This window comes from Lissotriton vulgaris, chromosome 10 (assembly GCF_964263255.1).
Source record: "Lissotriton vulgaris chromosome 10, aLisVul1.2, whole genome shotgun sequence".
Classification (NCBI taxonomy): domain Eukaryota; kingdom Metazoa; phylum Chordata; class Amphibia; order Caudata; family Salamandridae; genus Lissotriton; species Lissotriton vulgaris.
In genome coordinates, this window is record NC_141698.1 from 1,133,142,783 (window position 1) to 1,133,159,901 (window position 17,119).

Here is a 17,119-nt window from a genome sequence, read left to right on the forward strand (position 1 = left end):
GAACAGACCTCTCTCGAGTGATCTACGGTCCTGACTGGGAACCATCAGGAGTGCCGCGAGGAATACGAAGAAAAGAGGACGATCGGGCGCTGGATTCGGAAGACAAGAAACTGTCCATGCGGTCCGGGTAAGGTCGTGTAAACACGACGAATTGCGAAATGATTGTTTGATTGTTTGGAAAATACTAGTATTACTCTTTGTTGATTTGTTTGGAGATTCACTGTCTGCAAACGGAGAAACAACAGGCTCTCTCTCTTTGCAAGCAGTGAAGGATAGGTAACGCAGCCGTCGTGCCTATCTTTCTCCCCCACTGATTGATTGTTTGAACTCGAACTACGGTTCGTGGATTGTTCTTTGGAGATTTCCCTCTCCCACACTGATTAATTGATTGAACCCGAACTACTGTTCGCGGATTGTTTTCTGGAGATTCTCTGTCTGCAAACAGGAAAGAACAGGTTCCCTCTTTGCAGATAGTGAAAGGGTAGGTAACGCAGACCTTTGCGGGCCTACTTATTCTCCCCACTGATTGTTTGATTGACCGAACATTGACTGTTCGATATTTGTTCATGAGGTATTCACTGCCTGCAAACAACGTAGAATAGAAATATTCTGTCTAGTCTTTGCACGCAGTGATAAGATAGGTAGTGCTGACTTTTGTCCCCATTGTGATCCGTCATGTCTATCTTCTCCTCACTGATTGGTAGCTGGTTCAACCCGGACCGTTTATTAGAGGTGGACCATCTAGCTCCGCTGGAAGGCACCCCTAATAAAGACATGTTCACAAAGTATGGATTAGTTACCATCGCCTATAGTAAGCTGTGGCACAAGTATACCAAAGAAAATCAAGAGAACAGTGGCCACTGATAGGATCCTTCGACCTTGATAAAATAGAAACGTTAGAAATAGCCCTTTGTAGTAGTAAGACAATGCCTATTATGCTCGACAGTCTCGGTATGTGGCGCAAAGAAGCAATGCAACGAAAGAAAAGAGACGAAGTCAGAGTAGGTAAAGAAACGCAACAGACAACCTTCCAAACATCTGGTAGGCCAAAGGAAGGGATAGCGGCGACACGGTTCCAAGGAGTAAACACAGGAAGGGAACGGTGTAAAGGGATATACCGACAGGACAACCCCAAGACACAATGACCCGAAAGTAATCCCCCGACACTACGCGCAGGACGAACCGACTTAGGGCAAAACCAATGTGCTTTTTGTAAATATTCCGGGCACTGGAAAGCCCAATGCCCGACTCTACTGAACACGGGTAAGAGCAGAGGGCCGACAGAAATAACAGGCCGACAGAAAGGGAAAAGGCGTGAGACAAAGATGAATCAGACTGACACGGACAGGCCGGATAGAACCACCACGTTTGATTACGCCCGATGGCACAGATTTCGCCAGACCGATCTTAGCGACATGTTTGAGTTCTCATAGATCGAACAACGCTAAGACGGGAAACCCAGTCAAGCTCTAAGTTTACCCGGTGACGAACCCCGTACTACCGCTACTGATCCCGTGCACAAAAGCCACCCTTTCGGATAAACAACACACAGAGTAGTTTCGGACAGATTAGTATACATTCCATTAATGAACTCAAACTTCGAGTGCAATGGGACTGATTACTCTCTGTTGCCCCCCCACTCTGTGGACAAAAGCAATTACAGGCCTGCATAGACGACCCCCGTCCAGGAAAACTGTTCTTGTGGACACCCCACCCCCCATTACCCAGACATGCCTGTCCCGCCTCCTACCACGCCCAATAGACAAACAAAAATACCTACCCCCACTCCGGAAGTTCCCGAAATGCAGCAGCTCACCGGTCACGCCCATCCGGAAGGTGAAACACACAGCACATGTGGGCGGGGGTCCTGCTGACAGCCGTCGATCGAAGAGGTCGCCGGTGGGATGTCCAGGAGGCACCACGGGCCCGGCATGAAAAGGTCCTCCCATCCTCTTCTTCCTGGGGCGGCGTCCCCCCCGGGCCACAAGTAGGGAGGGGGCGAATGCAGATGACCCCCTCCCTCGTATCTCCTGGTCCGGCCATCACAAATACCTCCGCTGAAAAATTGGTGCAGGGTGGGCTGGGAGGGAGAGGAGGCGCGAACGAGCCTCTCCAACCTCCACAGGTAGGAGGTTTCCCAGCCCCAGCGCCGAAATCCTCTAGCCGGGCGACGGATCTACTTCGCAGCACAGGACATAGAATGCCCAGCGACGAACATACTTGCGCAGCACAGGACATAGAATGGCCAGCAACCATACTTGTGGAGCACAAGACATACGATGGCCCTCATGTATACCCGCGAAAAGGGACGGCGTGGGGTGCACTGGGAGAGGGAGGCGGCGCGAACGAGCCTCCCTCGCCTCCCCAGGTGGAGGCGCCACAGCTGCACCCTAGCGCCCCGAGCCGAATGTCCTGCTCCTACGGCATGGTGTTCCATTTTTCACCCCAAGGAGTCTCATCCACTTTTGCAGACATGACGAAGGGCGGCTGCTGCGGGATCTCAAAATGGCGTCTGGGCCCCCTGGAAGCCGGATCTAGGCCGCTAGAGTAACTTTGACCAGTAACGTAACTCGGACGCTTGCCCACCTGGGCACGATTCCCCACCTCCGACAGCATCTCCGCGACCTTGAAGATTCTACAAGAGTCCCAGGAGCCCTCAGCCCCTACAGGCTTCCGGTGAGGAACAACTGCCTTGATCACTAACGAAATGAACACGACATAGCCACAAGATGGTGGTGCTCTCGTGTCAGCGCCAGCTTCAGTCTGAACCATCCAGAAACATTGTGGGCTAACAAATTCGAGCAAGTTCCGGCTGAACCTCAACATGACCCGGAAGGGGAGATTTTGCCTCCCTTCCCTTTTGATTGACGGTCCACATTACCTGCCCCTTCTGTTAGCACAAGTTTTTTTTGAACTGCCGAAAGGGACTCTGGTCCAACCGCCGGTTGTTGGAAACATCTTGTCCCTGATGCTATTTCCGGACTAACCCGGCCTCGCCCAAAATGGCGCCGGTGTCAATAGGAACTTACGAACACCTCGTGGTGTTTTTTTAGCTAATAAGACTTGATGTTCTGAGATATGAATATGATCCTTTGTACACTTGACGAAAAAGGGGGAGGGTTCACTTGGCGAACATGTAAAAGGATCCCGTTAAAATGTTGGTTTCAATGTACGATTTATTATGATATTATTGTAACTGATACATAACGTCGCTTATGACACATGCCCACGGTATGCATCTAGGAAATTTGATTGCAACTAGTCTGATTATGCTTCCAATTATGAAATGAATGCCCCCTGATCCCTCAACTATTGATAGACGTTTTTAGTTTCCTGCGAATAACTAAATAAACTCTTTTAAATGTTTTCTAATACTGCAAAATAGCCCCCCCTACTGTACGCGCTTCAGCCAACGCCGTGTCCGACCAAATACAATCGCACTCTCATATTTACATGCTGGACAATTGTGCAAATAAAGGTTTTTCAAACTATGTACAGGTATCGCATACTTTTGTAAATATGGGATCAGCGGGAGGGTTTTTTCTGTACGCTCTGTTTGTTCTCTTTTTTAGGTTATTAGAAAATGGTTGCTCAGCCCCGGATTGATGATCGAATCTAAGGCACGATACGCTGCCCCCAAATATGCGACTGGCTCAGGAACTAACGCATGGAGAAGGACCTCGACTTCCGAGAACGGGTAAAGTGAAGCGGTGTAAATGATAGAATGTTATAAAGGTATGGTACTCAAAGGTACTAGGGAACAGGGTTGGCCGAAGAGCTGATATGCCTTAGAACATCACAGCATTGTGAATGATTTAAGGATCCCGATAACTAGATACATCTACAAACTAGATACCTCGCACTAAGCGCCTCTGAATTTTTAACGTTTCCCTACACACGGCCTATAATGTCACACTCGGACCGTCTCCCTCATTAACACCCTATCGCTCGCCATCCTTACCACACTACCCGCCCCCTGGCTTCAGAAACCAAGACCCCAGGGATTATATCCCGAGGAGATAAGACGAGTATGTGGTAAGTAAAGGACTTTCGTGCCCGTACATTTGATATGCTCGGATGTTGTCCTCCCTCCCTTCCCCTCTTTTTCTCCCTCTACAGGTTACATTGGAATCACAACTGGGGTATAGTGAAGATCTGAAGCCATGCCATGTCTGATACATGAAGCGGACTAACGCTGCAAGATGGGACCTAAAGACACCCACAAACTCCTCTTGTAACGAAAGAATTTGAATTTTGAATTTTAAAATATTTATAGAGCGCTCTTATACCGAAATCGGTTTCATGGCGCTAGAGGCAGAGGACCAGTGGGTGCGGAGGAAAGGGTTATACGGTTATACGGCTACAAATCTGGAGAACAGGAGGGTCTTCAGATGTCTGCGAAATTCCAGGTAGGAAGATGACGATCTAAGAGAAAAAGGGAGTGAGTTCCAAAAGGAAGGGGCCAGCACTGCAAATCTGGCCCCACCGGACTTCTGTTTCCTAAAGCGAGGAACTGACAAAAGGGCCAAGTGAGTGGAACGGAGTTCTCGGGGAGGAAGGTAAGGGGAGATGGCTTCACACAGGAAAACGGGAGCGGTCCCTGCTCTAGCCTGGTAGGTGATACATCCAAGCTTAAAAAGGGCCCTCTCCCTCACTGGGAGCCAGTGGAGAGACTGCAACAGAGGGGTCGTGTGGCTGAACCTGGGGAGTCCGTAGATCAGGCGAGCCGCCTGATTTTGAATTTGTTGGAGCCGGCGAAACAGATAAGCCGGCGCCCCATTGTAGATGACGTTCCCATAGTCAAGGCGCGAAAGCACCATGGCCATGAGAATGAGCTTGAGTGCAGCAGTTGAGAAGAAGCGGGCGACCTTTCGGATGATCCGCAGGGAAAGGAAACAGGCAGATACAACTGCATTGATCTGAGTATGAAGGGTAAGCATGGGATTGATGAAAATACCCAAGGTTTTAACCTTGGGAACAGGAATAGGGGGAGGGCCAAGGGCAGAGGGCCAGAAGGAAGGGGACCAGGGACTGCAACCACCCCCCGTCAGGACCAATTCGGTCTTGTCCGGATTCAGTTTGAGGTGGTTGCAGTTCATCCACCCTTGGATAAAAAGCATAACCTTCTGGAAATTAGAAGCTGAGGAAGGAGAAGAGGAAAGATTGAAAACAAGTTGGAGGTCGTCGGCGTAATTAAACACCGAGACCTCCATCTGCTGTAAAGAAAAAATGAGGGGTGAAATGTATAAATTGAAAAGCAAGGGGGACAGGGAAGAGCCTTGGGGAACTCCGCAAGTCACCCTCCTAGGAGGAGCAGAGAAGTTGGCAAGATGGACAGCCTGTTCCCTGTCCGTCAAAAAAGAACGGAGCCAGGCATAGGCCGAGCCCCCAATGCCTGCCGCTTCGACACGGGTCAACAAGATGTCATGATCCACCGTGTCGAACGCGGCGGACAGGTCTAACAGGACTAGAGCCTGTGGCCGGCCGATGTCAATGCCCTCTCTTAACTGATCCATCACCGACACAACTACCTTCTCGGTAGAGTGCAGCGGGCGAAAGCCCGCTTGGCGAGCGGCCAAGCAGCCTGTGGATTCCACAAAGGAGCTCAGGGACCTGGTGATATGAGCCTCTGAGACCTTAGCGAGGTAAGGGAGGAGAGAGATCGGGCGGTAATTGGCGGGCGCAGAGGGATCGGCGCCAGGCTTTTTCAAAATAGGGATAATGACTGCTGATTTATGGGCAAGGGGGACAGTGCCAGAGTTAAGGGAGTGATTGATGAAAGTAAGTGGTGGGGTGTAGCAGTTAGAGAAGAGCTCTTTTAGAGCAAAAGCAGGACCAATGTCTCGAGGGGAGCCTGATTTGATCTGCGCTAGAAGAGGGAGCAAAGAGTCTCGGGTGAGGGGAGGGAACTGAGTAAAGGAGGGGGGAAGGGGGGGTGAGGGAACAGCAGAAGGTACCAAGGGTGGGGGTGGAATGTTGGCCCTGAAAGAGCCAATAGTTGTATGATATGATGAAACGCGATCACCCCTAACCCGTGTTGCGTGAATGAGCACATGTCATGTATGTCTGAAACTATGAGAACATGTTTTCTATGCGACTGAAGCATTGGCTTAACTAGGCAAAGGACAGAGAGTGCGAGAAGTGCGACACAATGGTGCCTTTTACTCAATGCATGTCCCTTTGTACCCGGCCTAATGCTCGTCCGTCCCAAACTGCATGCTTTCTAAATTCTAACACAGACCCGTAATGTCTCATGTTGTGTAATGCGCTGAATAGCCTATCTTAGTACACGGCCACTCTCCATGTCGCACGTGTACTGTTTAGCCTATTGTTGCACATCTCTCTCTCTCTCTCTCTCTCTCTCTCTCTCTCTCTCTCTCTCTCTCTCTCTCTCTCTCTCCTCCACACTCTCACTCTTCCTAACGACTGGCACCTAATTGGCGAACCACCATCCCTGATGCACCACCCAATTGGCTCCAAATACCGCAAGTATTTGCACAAAATTTGTCTTAAATAAAATCATATCGATACCATGTTACTACCTCTCCTTTCTGCTAAATATTGATGAAACCTAGATTGGCCAAAAAGGAAAGGACAGGTAAGACGACTGAGGTCCCTAATCTGACCCGTAATAAGGGAACTACATGTCAGTGGTTTCCATGATAAAAATGCCTCAGGTAACGCGACCTTCCCCGTTCCGAATTTTCTCAATGCCCAAACAGTAAAAGTGATCGAAGCATCCCCGTCTTCCCTGAACACCCCCAGTTTTGCATCAGCTGCCCCGGACGAGAGTTTGAAAAATGCCCCTCACCCCCGGTTGTAAGAGATGGGTCGACTTACAACTGACACAGGCCAGCCGTTGTTCTTAGAAATGATTTGTTGATGAACAAGCTACAGAGTTTAGAATTCGAGAAATGTCACTGAACGCTTACCAACTGAACTGTGGCCTTCTGCTAGTTAACGCCCTTTTATGAAGTAGCCAGGTTGTAAGAGACTATGTAGAAATTAGAATGATGTTTGCGAAGTTAAAGATTAGATTGAAATGAAGAAATTGTTGCAGTAAGCCCTGTTGAAAGTAAAATGTTTAGCTGAAAGATAGGATGCATTGATATAATGGAAAATTGTTTAGCCTATGTTCATTCCTCGGAGAGATATCTATCAGACCATGGTGATAGCACGTTGCACTTTTTGTAACGGTATAGCTTCGTAAGACTCGTACTAAGAAAGTGGGTCTCTGCCAGAAGAACTGACGTGACTGTAATAAACAAATGCAATGAACAGGTATCAGACCTCGTACCACGACAATGAATGTAATACCAACAAACGCCAAAGAAATAGTTACAAAGGAAAGTTGTAGGGAATCCAGCAAACCTATCATCAATTATTTATACGTTGGTTGTAAACCCCAATGTAACGGATGTTTCCCCAGTTGCTTGGAGTTGGGAGAGAAATAGACTTATGTGATTACCTTCCTCTGCCGGTTCTCTAAAGACTGTCTTTTCAAACTCATTTAAGGGTACCATTGTCGGAGGAGAGCGAGACCGGATGTTGGAGCACGCGGCCTGACTGCAGATCGTGGAACATCTGCGACATTGGCCAAGGCGAGATCGCAACAGTAAGGAGTCGCAGGACGAGGCACTGTTTCCGACAAAATGAAAGGAAAGGGCTGACCCGATGCCCCTGCTCGATGATCAACATGTGCCGAAAAGTCCCCGCCTTCTGAGCCCGGTCATGGGCCCGCCTACCTGAAATTTTCCGTCCCCCTGGTCTGTTCCCGATCTGGCCCTGCTCCATCCCCTCTTCCTCCGACCTACCATAAGGACTACTCACTCACCCCCCTTCTTCCACCTGAACTCTTTGACAATTGACTCGAAAAAAGAAAAACTGCAGTCAGATAGAATAGGGTTTTGTTGCAAACTAAAATGAAACTTGGGTGCCCTGTCTAAGGTACCCATGAAAGAATAGTTAGGACAACAGGGCGAAAAAGGACCTTTTTGACCAGAAAAACAAGAAAAAGGTCATGCCCTGCAACGCAGGACCTGGAATAGAGCTGGACGCATAGCTCCACCGCCGGTGCTCAACAGTGCCAACAGAAGACGACAAAGAATGCTGAGAACTCACTAATAATGGTCCACGACAATAAGACATTGAAAAAAAAAAAACAACACCCCTCCTCTTCGAACAATGACACCCCTGATTATCGTTTTTACTACGTCTCATTTCTCTCCCAGCCACCATTGTATTGACTATGCTCCAACCGAGTACGAAATGAACTTACAAATGTAATAACCTATCAGTTCATATTCCGAATGACTATAAGCATCTATGAAATGTACCTAACGCTCTCGCTACAGAATCATTTTTTGTCTGATATTGCATTACTATGACTTTCCTGCAACGAGCTTAACGATGGGCCCGCCTCCTAAGATGAAAGATTTTAAATGTAATGTTTATGCACAGCTCCTTCGCCTGGGTTCCTACTTCTTTACTTATGACCACCACAGTAGACATAGATAGGAAATAGGCCAGCAAGATGTCTTGGGAATGTTAAAGGGAGGACTGTGGAAAATTAATACGGTTTGGTAAACATTATCTGCGCCATCTTGCCTTTTCCCCCGATGCCACACTTTTTGTCGTGCACACCCGCCATTTTAGGTGCCTTGATCAGAACCACCCTCTGCACGCCACTGACCCCCAGCACGGCTCTTCGCCCTCACAAGCACTCCCCACGCACTGGTCACCCCCCCGCTCTCACATGCCTTGGGTCATAAACCCCTCTTCAGCGCAGCTCTGCCTCGGAATCCCATCCTGTTCCCAGCGCGACACCTCCCTTCATTCCTTTCATGGTCCCAGGTCCTTTGATACAAACCCCCTTTTCCTGTGTGCCCGTTTGTCTTCCTCGTTCCCAAGCCGCCACCTGGCCCTGCGGATACTGTTTATTGCCCCCCCGTACAGTAGGAAACTTCCCCCATTAAAGGACCCTCGAATTGATCAAAGCCCCCACCCTATGAGATCCGATCAACCCCACACATTCCGTGAATCGGCGGAATGTCCAGCGGCGCGATAATCATCACCTGTTGTGACCAGGGTGGGGACTTCAACTGTAAATGTGTGTGGGAACGGGCCTGAAGCGGGGATTCCGAGGTTGTCTTTCCTTACATCAAAGTAATGACAGAGATGTGTTTAACGTAATAAAGCAATAAACTTGTGTATAAGAGGCCAGGCCTCAGAGATGCGGTTAGAGCACCTCGTGATGATACTTGCTGTCTGAACTGATGTGTTCTCCTCCGGAGAGAATAAACCCTTGTTTCCTGCCTTTCAGTATTCAGCGCCTGCCTCTTCATTGATTAATATTTTGTGGGTTAAAGAGGCGACACCGCCGGGCAATACTTGAGGATTTTTGTTTATTGGTTGCTTCCCACCTTTTAACAGGTCCCGGGGTCTGGCGGCACCTGTTTCTGCCCAAGATTCTAGGGCGTGTTTGAAGTCCTCTTTCGTGCTCAGACCGGTGGTAGCAATGCCTAGTTCTATGCAGAATTGTTTTAGCTCTCGATGGCTGTACTCTTCTAGTTTTTCCATCTGGAATTTCTCTGTGGATCCGCTCTCTTTGGTTGTCATTGTGGTTGAGTCGTGGGGTGAGTTACTCTCTGTACGATTACGCGTCGGTTCGGATCGTGCCGCTGGCCACCAATGTTAGACGGGGACATGGAGGGTCGGCCGAGGACAAGGGGAGAGGCCTCCGGGGAGAGCCGTCTCCAGCAATCGTACAGACAAGTAACTTCCCCCCCCACAGATGGACACCACACAAAGATAAGGTTAACGCTTTTTATATGCAGTTCTTGAAGTAAGGTAGTACGGTACAATGAGATCAGGACATGAGGATCCTCTCAATTCTAGTCTCTGGAAGGGAAAGGGGGTAGCGGGACAGTCTTGTTACCAATCTGGTATTGAGATGGAATGATGGGTAGCTCACAATCCTCGAGCTCGGCGTTCTGGAAGGTCGGGCCGCGGCAGCGCCAGCAGGTCCCGAGGAGGTCGTAGGTAGCAACGGGCCGCGGCAGCGCCAGCAGGTCCCGACGAAGATGGTATTTGCAAGGGGCCGCGGCAGCGCCAGCAGGTCCCGGCAAGGACGTAGGTTGCAAAGGGCCGCGGCAGCGCCAGCAGGTCCCAACGAGGATGAGGGTTGCAGGAGGCCGCGGCAGCGCCAGCAGGCAGGACGACGGTTCACAAGGCAGGGCTGCGGCAGCGCCAGCAGTCCGTCAAGGATGAGTTCTTCACGGTGTCTCTCGACTCCAGGATACAACTGCCTTCCTGCTCTGGAGCTGCCTCAGTTATAGGTCTGGCGCCCTTTGATGTCCGGACCCTCGCACTGGGAGGTCGGGAGGTCCGGGATGAGGGAGTCCAGACACCCAGCAGGGGGGTGGAGCCAGCGCCCGGGGAGGCTGGGGGCGATCGGCACCTGGCGGGGGAGAGCCATCGACACTCCTCTCTCTCATTGACCTGCCAAGTGGCCCGCTCATCTCCTGGGTGGATGGTGGTGCCGGGATGTCGGGGCCTGGCCAGGCCCAGGGTTGGGGTCGAGCTGAGGCCACGCGGCCTCGTGGTGCAGTGTCCAAGATGGCGGCTGGGCCGGGCAATGGTGCTGACGGTGGCCCGGGCCAGTGATACAGAGATGTCCGGGGGCAGGCGTCCCGTAGGGGACGGGTTGCGGGTTGCTTCTGCGGGTAGCACCTGGAGAGCCGGTGTCCGGGCTCTGTCATGCAGGGAGGGAGCGAGCCCTTCCTGGGGCCTGTCCAACAACAGGGAAAAAGATTTTTGGGACCCCCTTTTTTTTGGCCCTCAATTCACTTCATGAATCACCCCCAAAACTTTCCAAACAGCATCTCAAATAACTCGCATTCTAGTTTTGAAAACTTTGGGAAGATTTTTCAAATGCAGCCAAATGTATTAGCAAAACAAAAAAAACTTTGTCTATGGGGAAAGTTTGTCCTAACTATAACTACCTACTGGCAGTAGTTTATTCATATCTGTATAAATTTCTCTATCTATGTATGTGTATATCTATTTATCTATCTATCTATCGCTACATAGATAGATAGATAGATAGATAGATAGATAGATAGATAGATAGATAGATAGATAGATAGATAGATAGATAGATAGATAGATAGATAGATAGAGGGCAATAGATAGATAGATAGATAGATAGATAGATAGATAGATAGATAGATAGATAGATAGATATATAGATAGATGTAGTTCTCTCCCTCCTACCCCTTAACCCTACCCTTTTCCCTCTACCCCCTTTTACCCTGTCCTCCTTGCCCTTTTAATGTTTTCCCACAAAGACCTAGCGTTCTCGCCGTTGCTCGGTGGAGGTACCTGATAGCTAAAGAGGAGATGGGCTTTGGACTTCCCCCTCTGCCATCTCCTACCCAGCTGGTCTTCGGGCAGATATTCTTTTGTCTCCCTGTCCTATCTTCTCCTACACCACCACCCCCCCCCCCCTTCCCTGCCCCCTCAACCTTCTTCTCTTCGAAGATCTTGAAATGCTTTTCTAGCAAAATATGTTACCCAAATATAATGTACGTGTAATTTTGTGGAACCTTATGTATAGCGCTCTGATACCTACAGATCTAGCCAGCGCTATATAAAACTCTTTAAATGGATGGATGGATGGATGGATGGATGGATGAATGGATGGATGGATGGATGGATGGATGGATGGATGGATGGATGGATGGATAGATAGATAGATAGATAGATAGATATGTCTTCAAGGTACTAGATGTGGAGTTAATAATAGTAACTGGACACCTACCTGTACGCCCTTACTTCCTTCATATTTTTATCTGTGATTATCGTCCTCGATATTGTGATAAACGACATTTATCTCGCGATATCCCGGATCGCTATTCACTACCGTGAAAGTCGCCACCGCAGAATAGCATCACAAGGCGAGCAAGGAGGGACGCCGAGATTGAGCGTTTGATGGACTCGAAGCCACGACTCGCTTCAAGCTTTCAAACCCCTCGCAAGCAGGCAGAGTCCCCTGCCCCTTCAGGACACTTGGCCCCTCAGCTTTGTGCGCAGAACGGACTCGCCAATTGTGCACTAGTTCTGCTTCGAAGACCTGCAGAACTCGACGCAAATGTGAAAAATGCGATTTAAAATCAACATTCCTGCCTGCTGTACAACAAGGAGTACTTTCAGATGGCTCGAACCAACCTAGATGTGTATGGTATAACGGTATTGCTAATAAAGCGCCAAGAGGCAGTTATGTTTGATGCCAATGGAATGATTGGCCACTGGGTGGTTGTGCTCATGTAGTGCCTGGAGGCAGACAAACATGTGTGCGGCGCAGGTCGCGCTCCCAGGAGCATGGGTGGCGAGAGGTAAACCGTGCCATGCCCCCCCCCCCACCCGCCCCGCAGGGGAGCTGGAGGGGGGGGGGGAGAGCTGGAGGGGGGGGGGAGAGCTGGAGGGGGGGGAGTGACGCATTACAGGCTGCATTATTGAGGGCCGCGAGGAGGCTTCGAGTAAATCCGATTCTAAAACCCGGATGAGGGACCCAGATTATGGCGCCTAAAACCTGATCCGGAGCTAACGAGAGGGAGAGGCCGGATGAGACAAAGTCCAAAATCAATGCAGGGATTGTGACTCAGGGGAGGGGCGCAGCATGGGGCATGTGAGCGCTGTGCGCCTTGAAGGACCACACAGGTGAGGCGTGTGCGCCTTGTAGGACCAGGCAGGTCAGGTGAGGTGTGTGCGCCTTGTAGGACCAGGCAGGTCAGGTGAGGTGTGTGCGCCTTGAAGGACCAGGCAGGTCAGGTGAGGTGTGCGCCTTCAAGGACCACGCAGCAATTTTATTGTACATTGTAGTCCCAAACTACCATTATTCTGCTCATCTCTAAATTAGATGAAAAGCCCCACCATGTGGGAGACAGTTTTACGTACGATGTTGACAATTCGGTACCGGTACCGAGCTCCGGACACCAATTAAGTACCGGAAAGCCCTGGCTCAAATTAAGCACTGCTGATCGCAGTAGGAACCCCAGGGAACTCTTCCAACATCCACATATTTCTGCAATGTGCCTCTCTCTCTCTCCCTCCCCCCTCTCTCTCTCTCTCTCTCCCCGTCTCCCTCCCTCTCTCTCTCTCTCTCTCTCTCTCTCTCTTTCACTCTCTCTCTCTCTCCCTCTCTCTCTCCCCTCTCTCTCTCCCCTCTCTCTCTCCCTCTCTCTCTCTCCCCCTCTCTATCTCTCTCTCTCTCTCCCCTCTCTCTCTCCCCGTCTCCCTCCCTCTCTCTCTCTCTCTCTCTCTCCCACTCTCTCTCTCTCTCCCTCTCTCTCTCTCTCTCTCTCTCTCCCACTCTCTCTCTCTCTCTCTCTCTCTCCCACGCTCTCTCTCTCTCCTCTCTCTCTCTCTCTCTCTCTCTCTCTCTCTCCTCTCTCTCTCTCTCTCTCTCTCTCTCTCTCTCTCTCTCTCCGTCTCCCTCCCTCTCTCTCTCTCTCTCTCTCTCCTCTCTCTCTCTCTCTCTTCCCGTCTCTCTCCCTCTCTCTCTCTCCCTCCCTCTCTCTCTCTCTCCCTCCCACTTTCTCTCTCCGTCCCTCTCTCTCTCTCTCCCTCCCCTCTCTCTCTTCCTCTGTCTCTCTCCCCATCTTCTTCCCTCTCTCTCGCTCTCTCTCACACACAACCTACCTCTCACTTTACAAGGTGCAAGTGACAGAGTCTTTAACAGTGGCTTGTGGCTCCAGTGGCAATGGAATAAATGCCCACTCCAGCCCTCTCTGTGGTAGATGGACGGGGGGTGGGGGGTGGGGTGGGTGAGGGGCACAAGAAGAGCCTTTGATGAGTTCCCTGGCAAAGCTGCAGATCCCAAATCTCTGGCACAGTCCAGACATTGCACCCCTATATCTTGTTAACTGGGTCTTGCTGTGGGCAGTGACCCCATCTTCCCATTGACCACGCAGAGGGGTGACCACAGAGGATGGGTGGAAGTGCTCATTTGCTTGCACTTTGTCTGCTGTTATTGGCTGGCGAGGCCCTCCAAGACATCTGGCACTGCTTATGGCCCCCTCTGGACCTCTGGTGGTGCTTGTGGGGTCCTGCTGGGCCTCTGGTGGTGCTTGTGGGGTCCTGCTGGGCCTCTGGCACTGCCCATTGGCCCCACTGGACATCTGGCTCTGCCAGTGGAGTTCTGCTAGGCTGCCAGAACTGCTCTTAGGACCCAGTTGGACCTCTGGCACTGCCCATTGGCCCTTCTTGAAAGTAGTGCCCGCTTAGGGTCACCCGGGTCACTCACGACCCCCTCTCAGCCGTCCATAGCAAATGAAGAGTCGGTCAGACGGCACAGAGTACAAACCAATATCTGTTTATTCAGATACACTCGAGCTGAGCCGGGTCTGCCCAGGCTCTTAGGAGTGCTGCAGAGGGACTGACATCAGCAAGCATGACGATACACTATTTACAACTCAGAACAAATGAATGCACGCCCACAATGGACTTTTCAAGGCAGATGCAGCTAAACAAAGAAGTACAGAAAGATAAGTTTAGATTCTGAGGCTGGGCACACACCATCTCCTACCCAAGGTCACTCTGTCTGTGCTCGCCGCTAGACTAGTGGGAGAAGGCCTCCATCTAGAGGGAAAGGTATGCGCTAATAAGAACAGTGTATTCATTAGCAAAGCAAGGCCCAACCTTGGAGAAACGAAACGTACCACTGGCCATTTCTCGAAAAACCAAGGATTTGTTTTGATTGTGGTTCAAAATGGCGGCCAAACATGAAATGGTGCCGCGAATGCTAACCTGCATAGAATAATACACAGGCAAAACAATGAAAAATGTTCATTCCAACATGCTGGGCTGCTGCCACTGCCTCTGGGGCGCTGCTAGACTGCCAACATGGCTTGTTGGACCCCTGTGGACATCTGGCACTGCCATCGTCCCTCTGCTGGACGTCTGGCACTGGTTGTGGAGCCCCTAGAGTACTGCCCGTGGGGCCCTGCAGGACCTCTGCCCATCAGGCCTGCTAGACTTCTGGTACTGCCTGTGCCACACTGCACCACTTCTGGCGCTACTCGAGGGGCCCCTCTGGACCTCTGGCACTGACCATCAGCTCCTCTGGACCTCTGGCACTGCCCATCAACCAGGCCGAACTACTAGCACTGCCTGTGGGACCCTGCTTCACTTCTGACACTGCTCAAAGGGCCCCTCTGTACCTCTGGTACAGCTCGTGGGGCCCTGCTGGGCCTCTGGCGCTGCTCGTGTACCCTGTTACATTTCTGGCACTGCCCATGGCACCCTGCCTAACTTCTAGCACCACTCGTGGGGCCCCTCTTGACCTCTGATACTGCCCGTGGGGCCCTGCTGCAATTCTGGCACTGTCTGTGGGGGCCCTCCAGACCCCTGGTACTGCCTGTGGGGCCCTGCTGCACTTCCGGCACTGTCTGTGGTGCCTTACTGACCTTCTGGCACTGCCCGTGGGACCCTGCTGCACTTCTGGCACTGCACGTGGACCCCACAGAGACAAAACTGTGATGAAACACAGTGGGATCAACAGGGCGTGTGTTGCACCCGGGCCGTCCACGGGGTCTCTTTCAACCCGAGGCCGTGTTCGCAGCTCCTGTGTTTCCACTCAGGCTGAGAGTGTGAAAAGCAGCCGCGGAGACCGTGCTCGGTGATCGCCCAGGGCGACCAGCCTCTGCCGAAGATCACAGGCAGCGCTGCGAAGCCCCAGGCGCCGCCTCCGGCACAACACGGCCAGGCACTGCAGAGCTGCTGGCGGCAAGCAAGGAGGCGGGGTTTGGGGGGCGAGGGGGCTTGTTTACAGTCCCAAGACTTCCAGTCCTCCTACCTATCACAGCTCTGTGCCTCCTCAGCAATCACAGACCCGCTCATATCCGAGGCCTCCCCCCACTCACAGCCCCCCCACTCTCTCTCAGACCTCTGAGTGCCCTTAGCACCCACAGACCCTCTCCATCTCTTTCACTTCTCTGTACTCTCTCAGCACCCACAGACCCTCTCCATCGCTGTGCTCCCTCAGCACTCACAGACCCTCTCCATCTCTGTGCTCTCTCAGCACTCACAGACCCTCTCCTGCTCTCTCACATCTCTGTGCTCTCACAGCACTCACAGACCCTCTCCTGCTATCTCATATCTCTGTGCTCTCTCAGCACTCACAGACCCTCTCCTGCTATCGCATATCTCTCTGCTCTCTCAGCACTCACAGACCCTCTCCTTCTCTCTCATGTCTCTGGGCTCCCTTGGCACTCACAGACCCTCTCCTGCTCTCTCATATCTCTGTACTCTCTCAGCACTCACAGACCCTCTCCATCGCTGTGCTCCCTCAGCACTCACAGACCCTCTCCTGCTCTCTCATATCTCTGTACTCTCTCAGCACTCACAGACCCTCTCCATCGCTGTGCTCCCTCAGCACTCACAGACCCTCTCCATCTCTGTGCTCCCTCAGCACTCACAGACCCTCTCCTGCTCTCTCACATCTCTGTGCTCTCACAGCACTCACATACCCTCTCCTGCTATCTCATATCTCTGTGCTCTCTCAGCACTCACAGACCCTCTCCTGCTATCTCATATCTCTCTGCTCTCTCAGCACTCACATACCCTCTCCGTCTCTCTCATGTCTCTGGGCTCCCTTGGCACTCACATACCTACACCTGCTCTCTTTCACTTCTCTGTGCTCTCTCAGCACTCACAGACCCACTCCTACTCTCTCACTGCTCTGTGCTCTCTCAGCAATCACATACCCTCCCCTGCTCTTTTCCCTGTGCTCTCTCAGCACTCATATAACCTCTCCTGATCTCTTTCACTTCTCTGTGCTTTCTCTGCACTCACAGACCCTCTGCTGCTCTCTTCCACTCCTCTGTGCTCTCTCAGCTCTCTCAAAAACAACAAGTGATGGACCGAATGTGGATCAATGTCACACATTCCCCCAGTCAAAAGATCTGGGCCCAAATCCATCGTTTTTTTGCACTCCACACCACCCTGGGTTAGACAATGGCGATATGCAAATCAGCTCTGACCCTGTTGCCCCATGGGAACAGTCCAGTCCGAACTACAAAAGCCATGTCCTTCCCAGAACGGAATCAAGCATCCGAGG